The sequence below is a fragment of the Sebastes fasciatus genome, chromosome 7 (genome assembly GCF_043250625.1).
Source record: "Sebastes fasciatus isolate fSebFas1 chromosome 7, fSebFas1.pri, whole genome shotgun sequence".
NCBI lineage: Eukaryota > Metazoa > Chordata > Actinopteri > Perciformes > Sebastidae > Sebastes > Sebastes fasciatus.
The window spans coordinates 2,676,318-2,692,353 of record NC_133801.1 but is presented as its reverse complement, the minus strand read 5'-3'; the positions used below and the strand labels follow the sequence as shown (position 1 = coordinate 2,692,353).

At 40.2% G+C, this 16,036-nt stretch overlaps 1 protein-coding gene across 6 annotated transcripts in view; it reads left to right on the top strand.

The window, feature by feature from the left end:
• Window positions 1-15,190, top strand: part of LOC141771100 (leucine-rich repeat and fibronectin type III domain-containing protein 1-like protein) — a 389,487-nt gene extending 374,297 nt beyond the window's left edge. For 4 of the 6 annotated variants that reach the window (XM_074641026.1, XM_074641022.1, XM_074641025.1 and 1 more), the window contains 2 exons: window positions 10,894-10,927; window positions 14,207-15,190. The gene's annotated coding sequence lies outside the window, so the exon portion shown is untranslated. Of the gene's footprint in view, window positions 1-10,877; window positions 10,928-14,206 lie in introns of all 6 variants that reach the window. The other 2 variants (XM_074641024.1, XM_074641023.1) reach the window with 2 other exon arrangements.
• The last annotated feature ends 846 nt before the right edge of the window (window positions 15,191-16,036 follow it).

The following is a 16,036-nucleotide window of genomic DNA, read 5'->3' as shown; positions in this document are numbered from 1 at the left end:
CTCTTATCCTCCGCCATAGCTTTTCTCTTTATCTTGTGATATTTCTGTTACCAATTTCACTCTCAAATTGTGATGTATATCGCGAGGTATCTATCAAAGCGCTGGAGGATTTTCTCCCCCTTCACACAATTTATGAGCTGTTTTCTTTTCTGTTTTATCTCCGTGAACGCTGCGTAGTTCAATGGATGGAGTGTGACACCGACGCTGTCGGCTCCTTTCACTGTTTAACTAAACAGGCAGAACAAGTCATTTGTGCCTGTGGTTCACATGTCCTGTGTGAGCTCACACATACAGCCTTTGGATTCATTCTTTTGATTCTCTGAAAACATTTTACAAGCAACATGACAGAAACATGACGGAAGATGCTCTTTTCTGTGTCACGAGGTTCTGTGTCGACCTGCTTCCCGTGTTTTCTGCAGTATTTAAAATGAAGTTTACACGCTGTTCCTTTGGGTGGATGTCTTGGATATCTTTCCACGCGGTGTTGATCTGTGATCTGTCTGGACACTTGATCTGGATCAGGGACATCGGCATGTTAATGCAAATGTAAAAACACCATAGGCTGTATACGTCACCCATTGGTTCATGGACTACGGTTTTGAAGCCTCGAGTTCGGCATTTTAGTCGCTGCAATCTTCTTTTTTTGGATCCAGGAGTGACACAAGAGGGTGGAGTTAAGTACAACCGAACGCTGAACAAGACATTTTTAAGCGACCACAATGTTACAATTAACTTTGGTGAACTGAAAACACACAGTGAAAGGGTTAAAGTTGTAAGACAACGCCGTGGTAGCGACTTGTCAATCACAAGGTAGCCACGCCCTAAAGCATACTAGGGTTGGGCGATATGTTAAAGTTTTCCAACCGGCCGTCCTCAGCCCAACAACAGGTGATCGCCGATATATTCCCTCAGGTGTGTTGTGTGTAAACGTAGTTTCTTCGTAGTTGCTTCAGCTGTTCTAGTGGCGGAACATCGTAAAACATTTTGATTCAAACTCGACAGAAACAGAATAAAACTCACCAAATCCGTCTTGGTTAGTCTTTGCAGCCATCACCAGCTCTGGTCTGGTTGAAATAAACTCTTATTATAGATGTGAAAATATACCAGATCTGCACATTGCTTTGGACGAAAGCGTCTGCTAAATGAAATTGTAGAATTGTATGTGGTGCATATGTGAATAGTGAAAGTCACTAGTGGTGCCCGAAAGGTCAACCCAGTAATTTACTGGGAGCTATGTGTGAAAGAGGCTCCAGTAGTTCATTTCCCTTCTGTCGCGTTCCTCCTCTCTTCTTCACCGTCCTCTCTCACTTCCACTTTATTTTTCTCTTTCCTTAACTTTCTTTTTCATTTCACTCTCTAGTTGTTCTCCTCCCCTGTTCTCTTTTCTCTCATTAGGTAAGGGATAATGTACAGCGAGCCGGTCATTGTTGGACCCAGGGAGTGACCCGCTAGCTGTACATTATCCCGCCTATTGCACGGCTACTTACTTAAGAAATCAGTCATTTGACACAAAAACGGTCCTCCAGCAACAATTTAACATCCGTGTAATAAATAATAATGATTAAGAGTTGACTCTTCTTCTCTTCCTTCCTCCTTTCCTCCTTTTTTCTTTTTCTCCATCTCCCCCCCTTTTGTTTTTCACCCCACTTCCCTTTTTGCTTTTTGCTCATTTCTTTGTCCACTTCTTCATCCATCATCCACCATTCCACTACCACACTCTTCCTCTATAATATTACACCCTCTTTATATCTAGTCATCATCTTGTCCCTCCTCTCCATCCTGTAATAACACACCTCCCATCTGAAAACACACAGTTTGTCATGCATGTATGCCCACACGCACACACACACGCACACGCACACGCACACACACACACACACACTCACGCAGAAACACAATTTTTTTTTTCGATGGAAGCAATCTCAGCATCCCCCGCTGGCCCTTGGACCATTTGTTGTGGGTTTAATATCAACCACACACACAACAAACATACTCACAAAGGCAATCTCAACGCGCCTGCTTTCCCTCCAATCCATATGAACCACCTGTTTGTTGGTCAGCCATCAGTACCCTCTCCCACTAGAGCAGGCGTCAGCAACCTGCAGCTCTTAAGCTCCTCTCCAGCGGCTCCCAGGGGGATTGAAAAATGGACATTTGAAAATGATTTGTTTACATTTTCATTTTTATTTATCATTGTTGTAGGTCTATGGTACGACGGTACGACGGAGTATTAGGACCACATTGAAGAAAAATAAATAAATCTTAAATTTCAAGAATGAAGTCATAATATTATAAAGTTATGACTTTATTCCCGTAATATTCCGACTTTTTTCAAGTACAGTTATTACTTTATTCTCGTAATATTACGACTTTCTTTCTCTTAAAGTTATGAATTTTTTCTCTTTATATTATGACTTTATTCTGGAAATCTCTGATTTTGTTTCCCCTCAATGTGGCCCTAATACTTCGTAGTACAGTAAGTAAAATGGCTCTTTTGATAGTAAAGGTTTGCTGACTTCTGGTCTAGACACACACACACAAACGGATAAACTAAAAGTAGGGATGGCAAGTCGGTCCACCACTTAAAGGAATAGTTCACCAAAAAACAGCATAAATTGTATATAGTACTCACCTCCCTGGGCTCTCTATGGTCCCAGAACAAGTTTCTTATCGAATGGCGTTAATGAAATAAATGGATGTAGGTATATCAGTGCAAACAGACTTCAACTGAGTCCGAAATGAAGACAGCAAAAAAAGGTGTTCACGTTACCTCGCTCGTGCTTTGAATTGACAACATACCTACAAGTAATCCTTTGTTTAGCAATAGCAAAAATAGTTGTTAGCCCACGAATCAGACTGTTCGCATACACCGTTCATAAATATACCTACGAAAAGTAATGCTCTGTAATTCATGTATATTCCACAAAATCAATTTGTGTCCAATTCACTTAATCGTGAAACAGGAAGTATAAAGTGCAGCGAACGCCGTGTAGGGAGGAGGTTGGATAGGTGTGTCAAAAAACACTGGATCTTTGCCCAGGAGACCAGCGTCCATGTCCCGTGTGAAACCAGAAGTCAACGTTGATTTATTTGTCACATAACTTACGCACTTAAAGGGACTCTATGTAAGAATCAGAAATGGCTTGTTAACAGCGACACCTGTGTCCGTTAAGTCAACTAAAGTCAGCGTCCTGTTGCTGGCGCTTGTGCTCGCTCTACATAGACATGAAGGAGCATCGCTCAACACAGTGAGGCGACACACGTCAGCTAAAAGCACAATATCACTCTATATTTCAGCTGCTTGGCAGTAATGTTAGCTGACCAGACCAAGGTCTCTCCATGAATCAATGCTGATCCTGTGTTTTCCTGCTTCAGCCTCCCGACCACGGTCAGAGGGAACAGGGGAGACACCGGAGTTTTGATCGGAGACGATAACGTTTCTCGCTCCGGAGCCCCGTCTATTCACTCAGCAGCAGGAAACAACACAGGAAACCTCTGTTGGTCTGGAGGAGCTGCAGCAGTTATTTCTGCACAAACGTCCACTGAACATTCACTAGATATTCTCAGAGCTAAACTAACTCTTCTGCAGTGTGGAGTGAGCAGCATGCACGTGAGAGGTGGAGCGAGAGAGCGAGTGAGAGCGAGCGCAGTGTGTGAGAGAAGGCAGGCAGAGGAGCAGAGTACAGCAGAGACTCCGGCCCTGGAGACCAAAGATACGGTCTCCCCTGTGTCTTCTGGCCGCGGTCGGGAGGCTGAAGCAGGAAGAGTTAACACTGTTTAACAGACGGGCTTCACTAGATAGAACTTTGCGGTTTTGGTGCGTCCGTGTAGTTTGTGTTGGAACAGCGTAGCCACACGCGAGCGCACATGGGACACCGACCAAACAGTACCTTTCAGTAATGCCACTTCCGGAGTTATTTTAAGCCACCGCTATATGCGACGCACTGATCTTGTCGGTTAACGGTTAATAATCGGTTAATTCAAAATTAGCATCCCTATTATCAGTAGCAACAACGATCTTTCCCTAACCATACTGTAGTTGTCATGTGTAGATGTTGCAGAAAGAAAATATAGTAAAACATGTTAAATTAGACAAAAACATGGCATTGAGCATAATGTTTTTATTTTGTTGTTGTTTTTACAATAGAAAGAGGTCAGTTTATATGAGAGGAAGCAGCATTACAACGTTAAGGCTCTTTTCACCAGTTCAGTACAGACAATAAGTGTAAACCGTAGGTCTCAGCTTGTGATGAGATTGCATAGTTATGGAGGTGAGATGCCAAGAATAGATTGGTATTAGTGTGTGCAGGGCCAGCAGCCTTATTATACAGAGAACAATGATGTTAGTAATAAACTACAGCACTGTGCTAAATGGAGTTCACAGTATGTAGGAATTGAGAAGAGGCATGTTTATATATATATATGGTGTCTGAAATATAATATATGTCTTCATTCAGTTTCCACCGGACAACAGCGCACACACCCAACAGAGACATGAAGACGAGCTACACACACCGCACAAAAATACACACATTAATTCAACACATGCTGGCTCCCGCCGATGCAATCCCACCTCAGCGATTACCACAGAGAGGGAGAGCGAGGGTGGAGAGACACAGGCAGACACTGGCAGATAGCATCACCGTGCGCTCTGCAGAGCCACGAGGCATCGGGGCCTCCTTCAGTGTGCTTTTATTATCCGAGCCTGGCACCAAGCAGCAGGACGGCACAGTGACTAAACTGTTAGCGACTGCCACACAGAGCCTCCACCGAGGCCGGCAGCCAGGCGGCGCGGCCCCCACATGGAGCCACAGTGACACCTGGTGGTCACACCGTGCACTGGCTTTTATTTTTACCCCCGTGTATCCAGGGGAAAGTAGAAGGATTCACATTCATGCATTCAAACGTTCACACTGGGAGCCACCCGGCACAGCCACAGTCTGCTACTGGAGGATGCTGGGAAACATTTCTGAGTAAAACCAGCATGTTCAGACACCTTACATGCATCAGGGTTTATGGGGAGCTTTCCTTTAATTCTTTAGTGCTTTATTTATTCAACATTTCATCAACATTGACTTCATCAGAACATGATAAAATAGCACTACACCAAAGATGCATGCTTGGAAATTAAGAAGGCCGTGCCTGCAGAAGCCATGACAACAATGACTAAAATTAGCAGGTTTAAGTCCACGGGCAGACGGGCAAAAGGAGTAATACATTAGCCTTTATTACTCTTCAACTCTGGACAACATTCAGGAAGGTTTTTCACAGGCTGCCGTTGTCGGTAGCGCTCGTAGCGTTATGGCAGCGCCCCAAAGTGAAGCCCAAAATGTCTCGATCGCCGGCTGGTGGCTGACTGTTAATTTAGGAGGCGTTTGATTTGATATGCATCAGACCAGTGGTTCTAAAACTTTTTACACCACATACCACCTCAGAAAATATTTGACTCTCCAAGTACCACCATTATGACGAGGGGTGAGCAATTCATTAATCAATTTTGGGGCCAAACAAATTCTGTCAGACGTAACCTCTATTTTATCACTACATTAATTTACAGAAAATATACTGCACACTTATTTTTTCAGTATTTATTCTACTGAAAATCACTCCAAACAGCATATTATTAAGAAAATGACATTATATGCATGAGTATTTAAACCGTACAGGACTGACTGTTTTGGGTAGTAATGTTTCCATTAACAAAACTTAACAAAACAGAGAATCCCCCAGCATGCCAACATATAAAAACATGCACTGCAGGTCCACAGAGCCCTATTCTTCAGGGCAGGGAGGGTACTGTACACAGTACTGTACTGCACTTTGATATTGTCATCTATAGTAGTTGTTTGCATAAAAACAAACAATTAAAATTATTATGAATATTCAAATATTTGCTTTGATTTAAAAAATCTTGGCAAGCTACTTAGAGCTAGTTTTAGGAAGTTAAACAGGTCATAATTCTCTCTCTAATACAGTATCTATTTTATATTGATGTGAAAACATCTCCGTCAAACAACTGGATTTATTCAAGTTTCTCGTTAAAACTACACTTTACGAGAATACATTTGAACATATCATGATAACGTTGTAATTTACCTTCACCCAATAGTAATTTTTCCTGAGCCGATTTTGAACGCATCATAACAATAACTCAATGGCACCTCCTTTAACGTTCGTATCTCCGGTATTTAGCCAGTCAGGACAGTGCTGCCCACCGGCTGCTAACAGCTAACGTTGCGAAATCTCCTCCTGTTGATTTAAACACAGATTTGTTCTTCAAAGTGACGCATGATCAGGGAAAAATAGGGTGCGTCCCCTCAGGTTTAGTAGCGCCATGCTGTTGAGCGTTTTATTTCTCTTCACCGTGGCTTTGGTTCCAAACAAACTGAAACATGATACAGCGTGCGTATGCATCATTGTGAATGCATAACTGTGAGAAAGCATCAATACAGAGGAATTGATAGTCAGAGATTTCTACGCGTACCACCAGTGGTACATATACCATAGTTTGAGAACCAGTACAGTAGAGTTTTTTATGAGCAGAGCATGCATTTTAAACATCAGTATCTCAGGTGATCATGTTTATTTAATTGCTGGAAGCCAAAATCGTGATTAATATTTGATTAATTGTGCAGTCCTATTTTATTTTTACAGTTATCATCTCTAAAGGTTTTGATCGTATTTTACTCAAAGTAAAACAGTGGATGTGCATGAGTTCCTGTTGCATACAGTATCCACATGTACATCGTGCATCGCAGCGATGCCGATGAAAGAAGTAGAAATTAAAGTAGGTCCGTTTTACTCTTTTCTACACAGCTGCTTACTCTAAATAAATCTTGAGAATGCACATCAACAGAAAGCAGAAGAAATCCCAACTCTGGCTCTGCTGTTTCCAGATATCTATTTTTTACAGGGAGGCCTTTGAATATAATTTGCAGCATAACATTGCCAGTGGCTTCTCATAAACCCTTTGACTAAAATAAAAACAAAGTCAAAGTCATTTTAATCTCCATCTGAAAAAGACCTGAGTGTATGGAGGAGAGGAAGCAGAAAGAGGGACAGACGGGCGGATTGTAGGTTTGTAGTTGGGGAAGGAGAGAGAGAGACATCCAAAGAAAGACAAAGAGGGAGAGAGAGAGAGAGACAGAAGGGAGGATTATGGACTTATATTTAGTTAGTGAGACAGAGAAACAGCCGCGCAAACAGAGAGAGAAGTACAGATGAGTCACTGAGCCCCGAGACACAGTTATTGACGAGAAGAGATGGAGGGATAAAGAGAGATGGAGAGAAAATGAAAACTCGGGGATGTGGAGGAGGGAAGGACAGAAGGATTGGGAGGAGATTGGATGTGAAGAAGACGAGGAGAAGAAGTCTGCAAATAGAAAGCTGAAGCCCAGATTTACAGCTCCCTGAGTCGATCTAAATTAGTATTGATCATTGATTTATCCTTTATTCCTCATTTCTTTATTGTTTGTCAATTGCTTGTTATTACATGTCTCTGTTTCATATCGCGGTAAATGAAATGTCTTTGGATGTTGGACTGTTTGTCGAACCAAACGAGACATCTGTAGACATCGCTGTGGACATTCCATCTTGTAGTTTTTCCACCACATCTCATCGGTCTTCACCAGCAAATCGGAGTTTGCTAAATACATAGCTATACCTACCTATCTATCAAACAATTAATCCATCAAAAGAAAATGAATCATGCTGATAATCCATATGAGGGATTGGAAGAATAGAGGAAGAGACGCCTGCAGTAATACATGTATCTCTCTATGTATCTAAGGCCATGATTTCCACTGGGATGGAAGAGTTTCAGTTTGATTTACTCACTTAACTCCTCTGACTGTCCAGCTGTGATGATCCAGATGAGACAAGAGAGGAGTTAATAGTATTGTTGTCACCTACAAAATTACATACAACTAAACTGCATTCTCAATTACGTGTTGAGGGAAACGTATTTTTTCTCTGGATTACGGTCACGGTTTTAGAGGTTGATTTTTCTGAGCTTTTTGCGCCACGAATAAAGGCGTCGAACAATCACACTGTGCGGAACGGGTTAAGTTATTAAGTTGCACCTATATTTATAAAACAACAACACAGAGGCTCCGTAGTCCGAACCAAACTTTATTACTTCTTTTAACCTTGACAAAGACGGGCGCAGACCAAATCCACTTCTTACTTTCTTACCTTCAAAATAAAAGCCCTAAACATATAATATTTGCAGGCAGTTATTTCACATTTTTGTGTTGTTTATTTGTCATGCCCCCAGTACAGAGCCCCCTAGACCCCCTGGGAGAACATTTGTATTAACACGTTGCCTCAAGTTAGGTAACAATAAGTTACTTCATAGAGCACTTCTTCCAATCATTCTTTCCTAAACCTAGCTATAGTGGTTTTGTTGAGTTGTTAAGTTATTATTTGAACACAAATCAAGATATTTTTTTTGACCTTAACCAAGAGGTTTTGTTACCTAAACCAAACCAATCGTTTCACAATGTTAACCAAGTGGCGTTGTGCGTTTCTGCAAGCGTGATACGAGGCTGATATGAAACGTATTTATAAACATTTTGGTTCAGAAAAGATGCCATTCAACATATCTATGATTTACAGAAACATGCAATGACAAAAATTTTTTCTGGCGACTGGGTTGCACAAACTGCAGCCTACTGTTGTTGTTTTTTGTTTTTTTTACCCATCCATCCACCCGACCTCCTCCCTACAGACTCCTCAGACTAAGATTAGAAACATATTTGAACTGTCTTGCCCTGGGTTTCACCTCTCCATGACATGAAGAGCTGCAGACACTAAAAAACGTCCTCCCACCTCCTCTGAATGTTTGAAAAAGGAATCTGCATTTTGAACAGTTAACCCCCTGAGACCCACAATAGACACATTTTTGTGTTTTTTTAGGGGAGTACAGGGGGTCTTTAGGGGGAGATAGCAGGTCAACAGTAGATGTCACATAGAATTGGTGTACATCATCTGAAAGCTGGGAACCTGAAAATTAATTTGAGATGCAGCTCAGCACTGTGGGTCAAGTTGTTCTAGTCATAAATCTGAGATAAACATGCTCTATTATGTCTCATAAGTTGTTGCAGCAATTTTTTGGGGTTGATGCCATTTGTGCTAAATTTAAAAAAAATGTACCACTCAAGAATTGATAAAACTGATCAATAATCCCTCCAAAAAAACACATTAAGACACAAAGACCTTGAGGAACACAATAGAAAAAGCCATGCTGTGATTTGGGATCAAAAACTTTTGACATTTGGAGATTTCTGCAAGAATTTCATTTTTCGGCGATTGGATGGCGAGCACTTCTGTTCAGAAACCCCCTTATTGTCAATCTAGCTAGGAAAGCCATCCATCCTCTGAATGCTCTAGATCTGTAGTTTGATCCATCCATCCTCTGAATGCTCTAGATCTCTAGTTTGATCCATCCATCCTCTGAATGCTCTAGGTCTCTAGTTTGATCCATCCATCCTCTGAATGCTCTAGGTCTCTAGTCTGATCCATCCATCCTCTGAATGCTCTAGGTCTCTAGTCTGATCCATCCCTCCTCTGAATGCTCTAGGTCTCTAGTTTGATCCATCCCTCCTCTGAATGCTCTAGGTCTCTAGTTTGATCCATCCATCCTCTGAATGCTCTAGGTCTCTAGTTTGATCCATCCATCCTCTGAATGCTCTAGGTCTCTAGTCTGATCCATCCATCCTCTGAATGCTCTAGGTCTCTAGTCTGATCCATCCATCCTCTGAATGCTCTAGGTCTCTAGTCTGATCCATCCATCCTCTGAATGCTCTAGGTCTCTAGTTTGATCCATCCATCCTCTGAATGCTCTAGGTCTCTAGTTTGATCCATCCATCCTCTGAATGCTCTAGGTCTCTAGTTTGATCCATCCCTCCTCTGAATGCTCTAGGTCTCTAGTTTGATCCATCCATCCTCTGAATGCTCTAGGTCTCTAGTTTGATCCATCCATCCTCTGAATGATCCATCCATCCTCTGAATGCTCTAGGTCTCTAGTTTGATCCATCCATCCTCTGAATGCTCTAGGTCTCTAGTCTGATCCATCCATCCTCTGAATGCTCTAGGTCTCTAATTTGATCCATCCATCCTCTGAATGCTCTAGGTCTCTAGTTTGATCCATCCCTCCTCTGAATGCTCTAGGTCTCTAGTTTGATCCATCCATCCTCTGAATGCTCTAGGTCTCTAGTCTGATCCATCCATCCTCTGAATGCTCTAGGTCTCTAGTTTGTGGCTGTAAAGTTTCATGAGGCTGTGATTATCCTAGAGGTCACCACAGGTCATTTTATACAGTGAGGTCAATGAAATGTCTCCTATGGAGACTAACATCATCACACATGAATCCAGTTGGGTTCATTGGATCCACAAGAGTCTCAGCTTTACAGTGATACCCAATTTATGGAATTCAAGACTGTTTAGGGACCCCAGTATGCAGAAATATTCAAATACACCATTTTAGATTAGGAGACAATAACACATTTATATTGTATGAAAAAAACAGCATGGTTTATGCCCCAAACTGCATGTGATTATCATAAAGTGTGCATGTCTGTAAAGGGGAGACTCGTGGGTACCCATAGAACATGGTTGGTACAAATGGATTCCTTGGGTTTTCTAGTTTCATATGACATATGTCGCTTCACTCGAGCCGTAAAACTGAATCTGCTAGAGCCTGTGAGAGACAGTAAAGTCAGTCAGGTCTCTCCTTAAAAGATGCTTGAATTTAACATTAGTTAAAGATATAAGGCAAACACAACATGAAACTAGTTACTGTGTCACTTTGTTTTCTATCTGAGCTCTAATTCCATCTTCTTCTTGTCATTTGTTTGTCGGTTATGTGTGTTTTTCAGATTTACTTACATCCAGCTCCACAGCGCTGGAGGGAGAGGAGGCGGGAGAGGTGAGAGATCATCACACACACATACTGTATATATAGAGACACACACAGGTGAGAGGGTAACCACTCATTGTTCCACCAGATAAAGCTCCAACACAACATCTTGAGGGAGGGTGGAAACATGCTAGGCATACGTTAACAGGGAAAGACGGAGAAGGAGGATGAGAGAGATGGAAAGAGAGAGCAGCAGCCATTAGCAGGCCTGCAGTCTGTCTGCCTCTAAGTGCTCTGTAAATATCGCCTTGCCTTAGTAAACAACATTATTCCTCTTTATTGGGCCATTATATAATGGCCTGATCCCCCACAGTATGCAGATTGGTGTCGCTCCATTATGTAAGCCTTCTCTTCCATTATGTAAGCATTCTCCTCCACTCTTCTCCCTCTCTTTACTTCTCCATCACTTCCTTGTCACTCTCTTCTTTTTAACACTTCAGTCTGTGCACCTTCGTTTTGCTTCTTCCTCCCTCTTCCTTCGTTTCTCTCTCTCTTCTGTTCTGCAACCTATGGATGGATATGTTGCCACTCTGTTTATACTGCAGTACCCATGTCTTTGGTATGTGCAGATATGTTAGGTCGTTATGGGCCATGTAGTAAATACCATGCGTTCGTCCACTCAGAAGTGATGGTCTTTTTTTTTTTTTGGTCATCTTTTAGGTTCTGCACTATTTTTTAAATACTGTGTATATTTCTGATGTCACTGTTTGACACGTTTTATGGTTAAATGTTTTAATGTATGGAATTGATATAATGTATATCCTGAGAGTTTAGCATATACCATAACATGATTTTATCCACATTGTCCACTTCTAGAAGAGAGTATAAAATAGTCCTCAGGACATTTCCCAAAGCCCTTGCACTTTAAGTTCTCAATATTCCATTTGCCAACAATTCTCATTAATGTTTGGTAAATAAATATTGTTATGGTCACTTAATAAATAGTGACTTGCATTGAAATTGTAACATGTTACTTAAAACAATTTATGTAATCAAAAATTGAAGTAAGTTTATAAGTAACCTAACATGCAATTTTGAGGTAAAAGTAAACAAAGTTTTTAATTATAGGGGAGTTTGTACAGCTTCACTGAACTTAAAAAAGTTAAGTAAATATAAGGTGAATAATTCCTTGAAGAGAAATCAAATTGTTTATGTTAAAGGTAATACAAATATTTAAGTTATCTATATTTGATTTTATCTGTATTGTGAAAACAAAATAACCTAGTAAAAATTACTTGAGGATGTTTAATAAAACACACAAGTTTAAGTTAGTGAAACTTAAAATAACTAGTAAAATGTACTTAATTGAGGATGTTTAATAACATAAAAAAAGAAGTTAGTGAAACTTAAAAATAACTAGTAAAAGTTATTAAATTGAGGATATTTATTTAGCTTACAAAATTGAGTTAGTGAAACTTAAAATAGCTAGTAACAGTTACTTAATTGAGGATGTTTATTTAACTTACAAAGCTGAGTTAGTGAAACTTAAAATAACTAGTAAAAGTTACTTAATTGAGGATGTTTATTTCACTTACAAAATTAAGCTAGTGAAACTTATAATAACTAGTAAAAGTTACTTAATTGATGATGTTTAATCTCTCCTTAATTTGCCAATTCAAGTTCAGTATGATGTTTACAGAGTGATGTTCAAACCCGAAATGCCATATTTTCTTTTACCTACATAAATACATCAGATGGACAGAGGGTTTTCTTGTGAATCATTTTGTAATATTGTCCATGGCATGCTGAATATTTTCAAAACATTGGGGCCTTTTATTAAGAAGTTAATATTTTCCCATGAGTTTGAACAATGCTTGGTTGCTCAACAGGACTTCAAAATGATAGACGTTTCTGGTTTTGCAAAACGTTCTTTCACAAAATACCACACAGAGTGTGGAGTGTGCCATCTGATTAATTATAGACCTTTGCAACGTTTGTTTTTAATGAAATATTGAATAAATGTTTAAACAAAGTAATTGAAAAGTCATTTAAATGATGCATTCATCAACTCAAATTAAAGTAATAATGATTATGAAATATTGTTTAATTTTCCAATTAATAATGTCATTCTATCTTTAAATTATTAATTATTGAATTTACTTATGTGGCTGCTTTTTATATTTCATCTCACAATTAATTTGTTTCCTGCTTAAACATTTACAACATGTTTGCTTTAATTTAAAGACATTTAAAGACGAAACCCACATGGCAGCATCATGAGCTCTGATTGGCCAGACTCTTTGCAGCTGACCACTCAGGGCTCTTGCTGCTGCCCTGCAGCTTTTTTTAAAATATATTAATTAATGAATTGATTATAATGATATACTTAAAGTCTATAATTACTCTGGCAGCACACTCAAGTCTCCATTATGCACAATCCTCACTTGTCAAATTCATAGACACACTTTTGTTGCACAGTGGGAAACCAACTATCTGATTATTGACATGGAGAGTTCATTTTAAAGCACTTCCCTTCCCCCAGGAGGACTTGTAATATGACTTGATTTTGTATAAATCTCCTCCTGACCATAGTTCATAGTTGACTTCCATTTGCATTCACTGTACTTCTAGGGCCCCCTGCTGGCAGAATTAGAGTTGAACTACTTCACTTCCCTGCACCTTTTATTAGTAGTATCTCATCATGCATTGCAGTACAGCTTTACCATCTGCTTTATTTACCAGACGAAGAAAAGGGTTGTGATGTTTGTGTTTCAAGCACAAGTACAAAAGAGTTTGTGGGTGTGAAGGGGGTAGTTTCCAAAACAAAGTATAGGCAGGAAATGGTTGAAATCTCAGCAGTTGGCCGAGCGGTCACTGAGTCATCAGTACTGAAAAACAACTTTTACAGACCCCTGCAGATACTGCAGTGTGTTTCAGCACAAGGTGGGAGAGAATATGTGCACTTGTTTTCTTTTGTCCAAAAAAAAAGGGGTTACTCAAGTGTGTAGGTTCACAAACAGAACAAGAAAGTTCTAAAGAAACATGAACTCTATAAGGGAAATAACTCCACAAGAGGCCATCTGATAGACTCATGAGTGAGAAAATGAAAAACAAACAGAATGAATTCCAGTTAAGAGACCGAAATTTAATCAGTTAATACAAAAAGCGACATAAACAATGTAATGTATACAAAGAATCAGAATACTTCCTACTACTACAATAAACTATGACTCCACAAACAACTAATAACATTAATGCTAATAATTAATGCACCTTAATTACAGTAATTCATCAGTCACTCAATCAATCAATCAATCTGTACCTGTCTCCCTCTCTCGTCTCCTTCAGGTGCCCCTGTGGGTTGCATGAGCCCCGATGATCAGGTATTTGACCCAGAGACACACGCCCACCCTCAGACGCCACCTCATACCAGAACCAGATGGGAAGGGATGTTATGTGAACATCTGGTGGGCGGCCAGAGGAGGATATATATACAGCCTTCCTGTCGACATGCAGAAGTCTCCGCACCGCTGGATACAGGTCAGGCTCTTGGCTTTGAACCCTGCTCATGTGATGTCGGTGCTTAACTGGGGCTTGAAACCGCGGATCAGAAGAATCGAGAGTGAACACGGTCTGGTATCTCTTCTTCTTTTCTGAAGGAATTATCCGGTGATCTGACGGGGCTCTAAAGGGTGTCGCATGGATTTAGCGTCTGCATTTGACAGTTAGGATCCATGCGGACACTAAATGCTGCTCTGGGAATACACTGAATGGATTACTGGAAAACCCTTTTATGACATTTTTTTCTGGGATCTTCTCGATTGTGGTTTATCGACGGTTCGGTGGCACCGCTCCTCTCTTTCCCCAGCATACAGTCATATGCCAAAGGATTACTACAGTATTATGACAGCATTATTACAATATCGGGAGAATATGCAGACTTCCAAAAGCACATCGCTCTATTATCTCTTAACAGTCAAAGAGAAAATTCATGTTGGGCCTTGGATTGAAAATACGAGCACATTGTCAACGTCTTGTCTCAAAGCATCAATAATAACAAACTGTCAAACTAAACGGTGAACTTCTCTGGCACTTTAATCGTATGTCTTCACCTTCCCCCCTCTCTCTCTTTCTCTCTCTCTTTCTCTCTCTCTCTCTCTCTCTCTCTCTCATTTTCACGAACAACTGAATAGTATACTCTCCAGTATTACCAATCTAACTCTTCTGGCTGCGAATGACTTAGATAATGTTGAAATAATCAGTGTGTTTGCATCGATGGTGGATTGGTTCTCTCTATGTCGGAGTATTTAAAAAAAAAAAAAAAAAAAGAAACTTGGTGTCCCGAGGACGGAGCCTTGAGGAACTCCTTCGAGGATTATTCAAAGCACAGACATCCGGCTCTACGTTTGATGGTGAATCCTGGTGTTCAGTTTGACCCTGGAAGGCAACTGTACCTCTACGAAACACTGGGGAACTCGACCGTAAGTGTTCCTATTACTAAAAGCTGGCACTCGAGATAGTTAAATGTATTAAGCGGTTTTAAAAGATGGCCAGCCGAACTTGCGCTGTCCCGTCCCCTCCCCTCCCTCCCCACCTTTTCTCCTCCTTTGCCGTTTGACAGTGTCTGTGTTTGTATGTGACATACACCTTACAGTCTTCGATGGTTTGATACCCATGATTTACTTTGAATATAACGAAACAAATGACCACAACAAGGAGAAAAAACACAACAACATGCGAAATGGGGATTTTATGCTTTCATAGATACAATTATGTGGATTTATAATTAAATAAAAAGGTATTTTTCTTGGAAAAAAAAAAGTATATGTGTTATTTAAATTCCAACAGAACTATGTGTGTCTTCTTCTTTTGACATAAGCAATTTATTTATTTATTTGATGAGGGGGATTCAAACCAAACACGATGCTAGCTAATACATCCAGGAGTGGAAAAGGCCACATTTTATTGAGGGAGAGCTGATTTTCTTTTCACCACACAGGAAATAATATTTTGGTTTTTTTTCACACAAATGTATTGTTTGATGAACAAATGAATAAAACATCTGATGCCTTATTTTAATAGGATGAAGATTCTGGCTGCAAAACCATAGACTGTGTATAAGAAGTGGTTTTAGTCACCGTGACGTCACCCATTGGTTTGTGGACTGCCGTTTTGAAG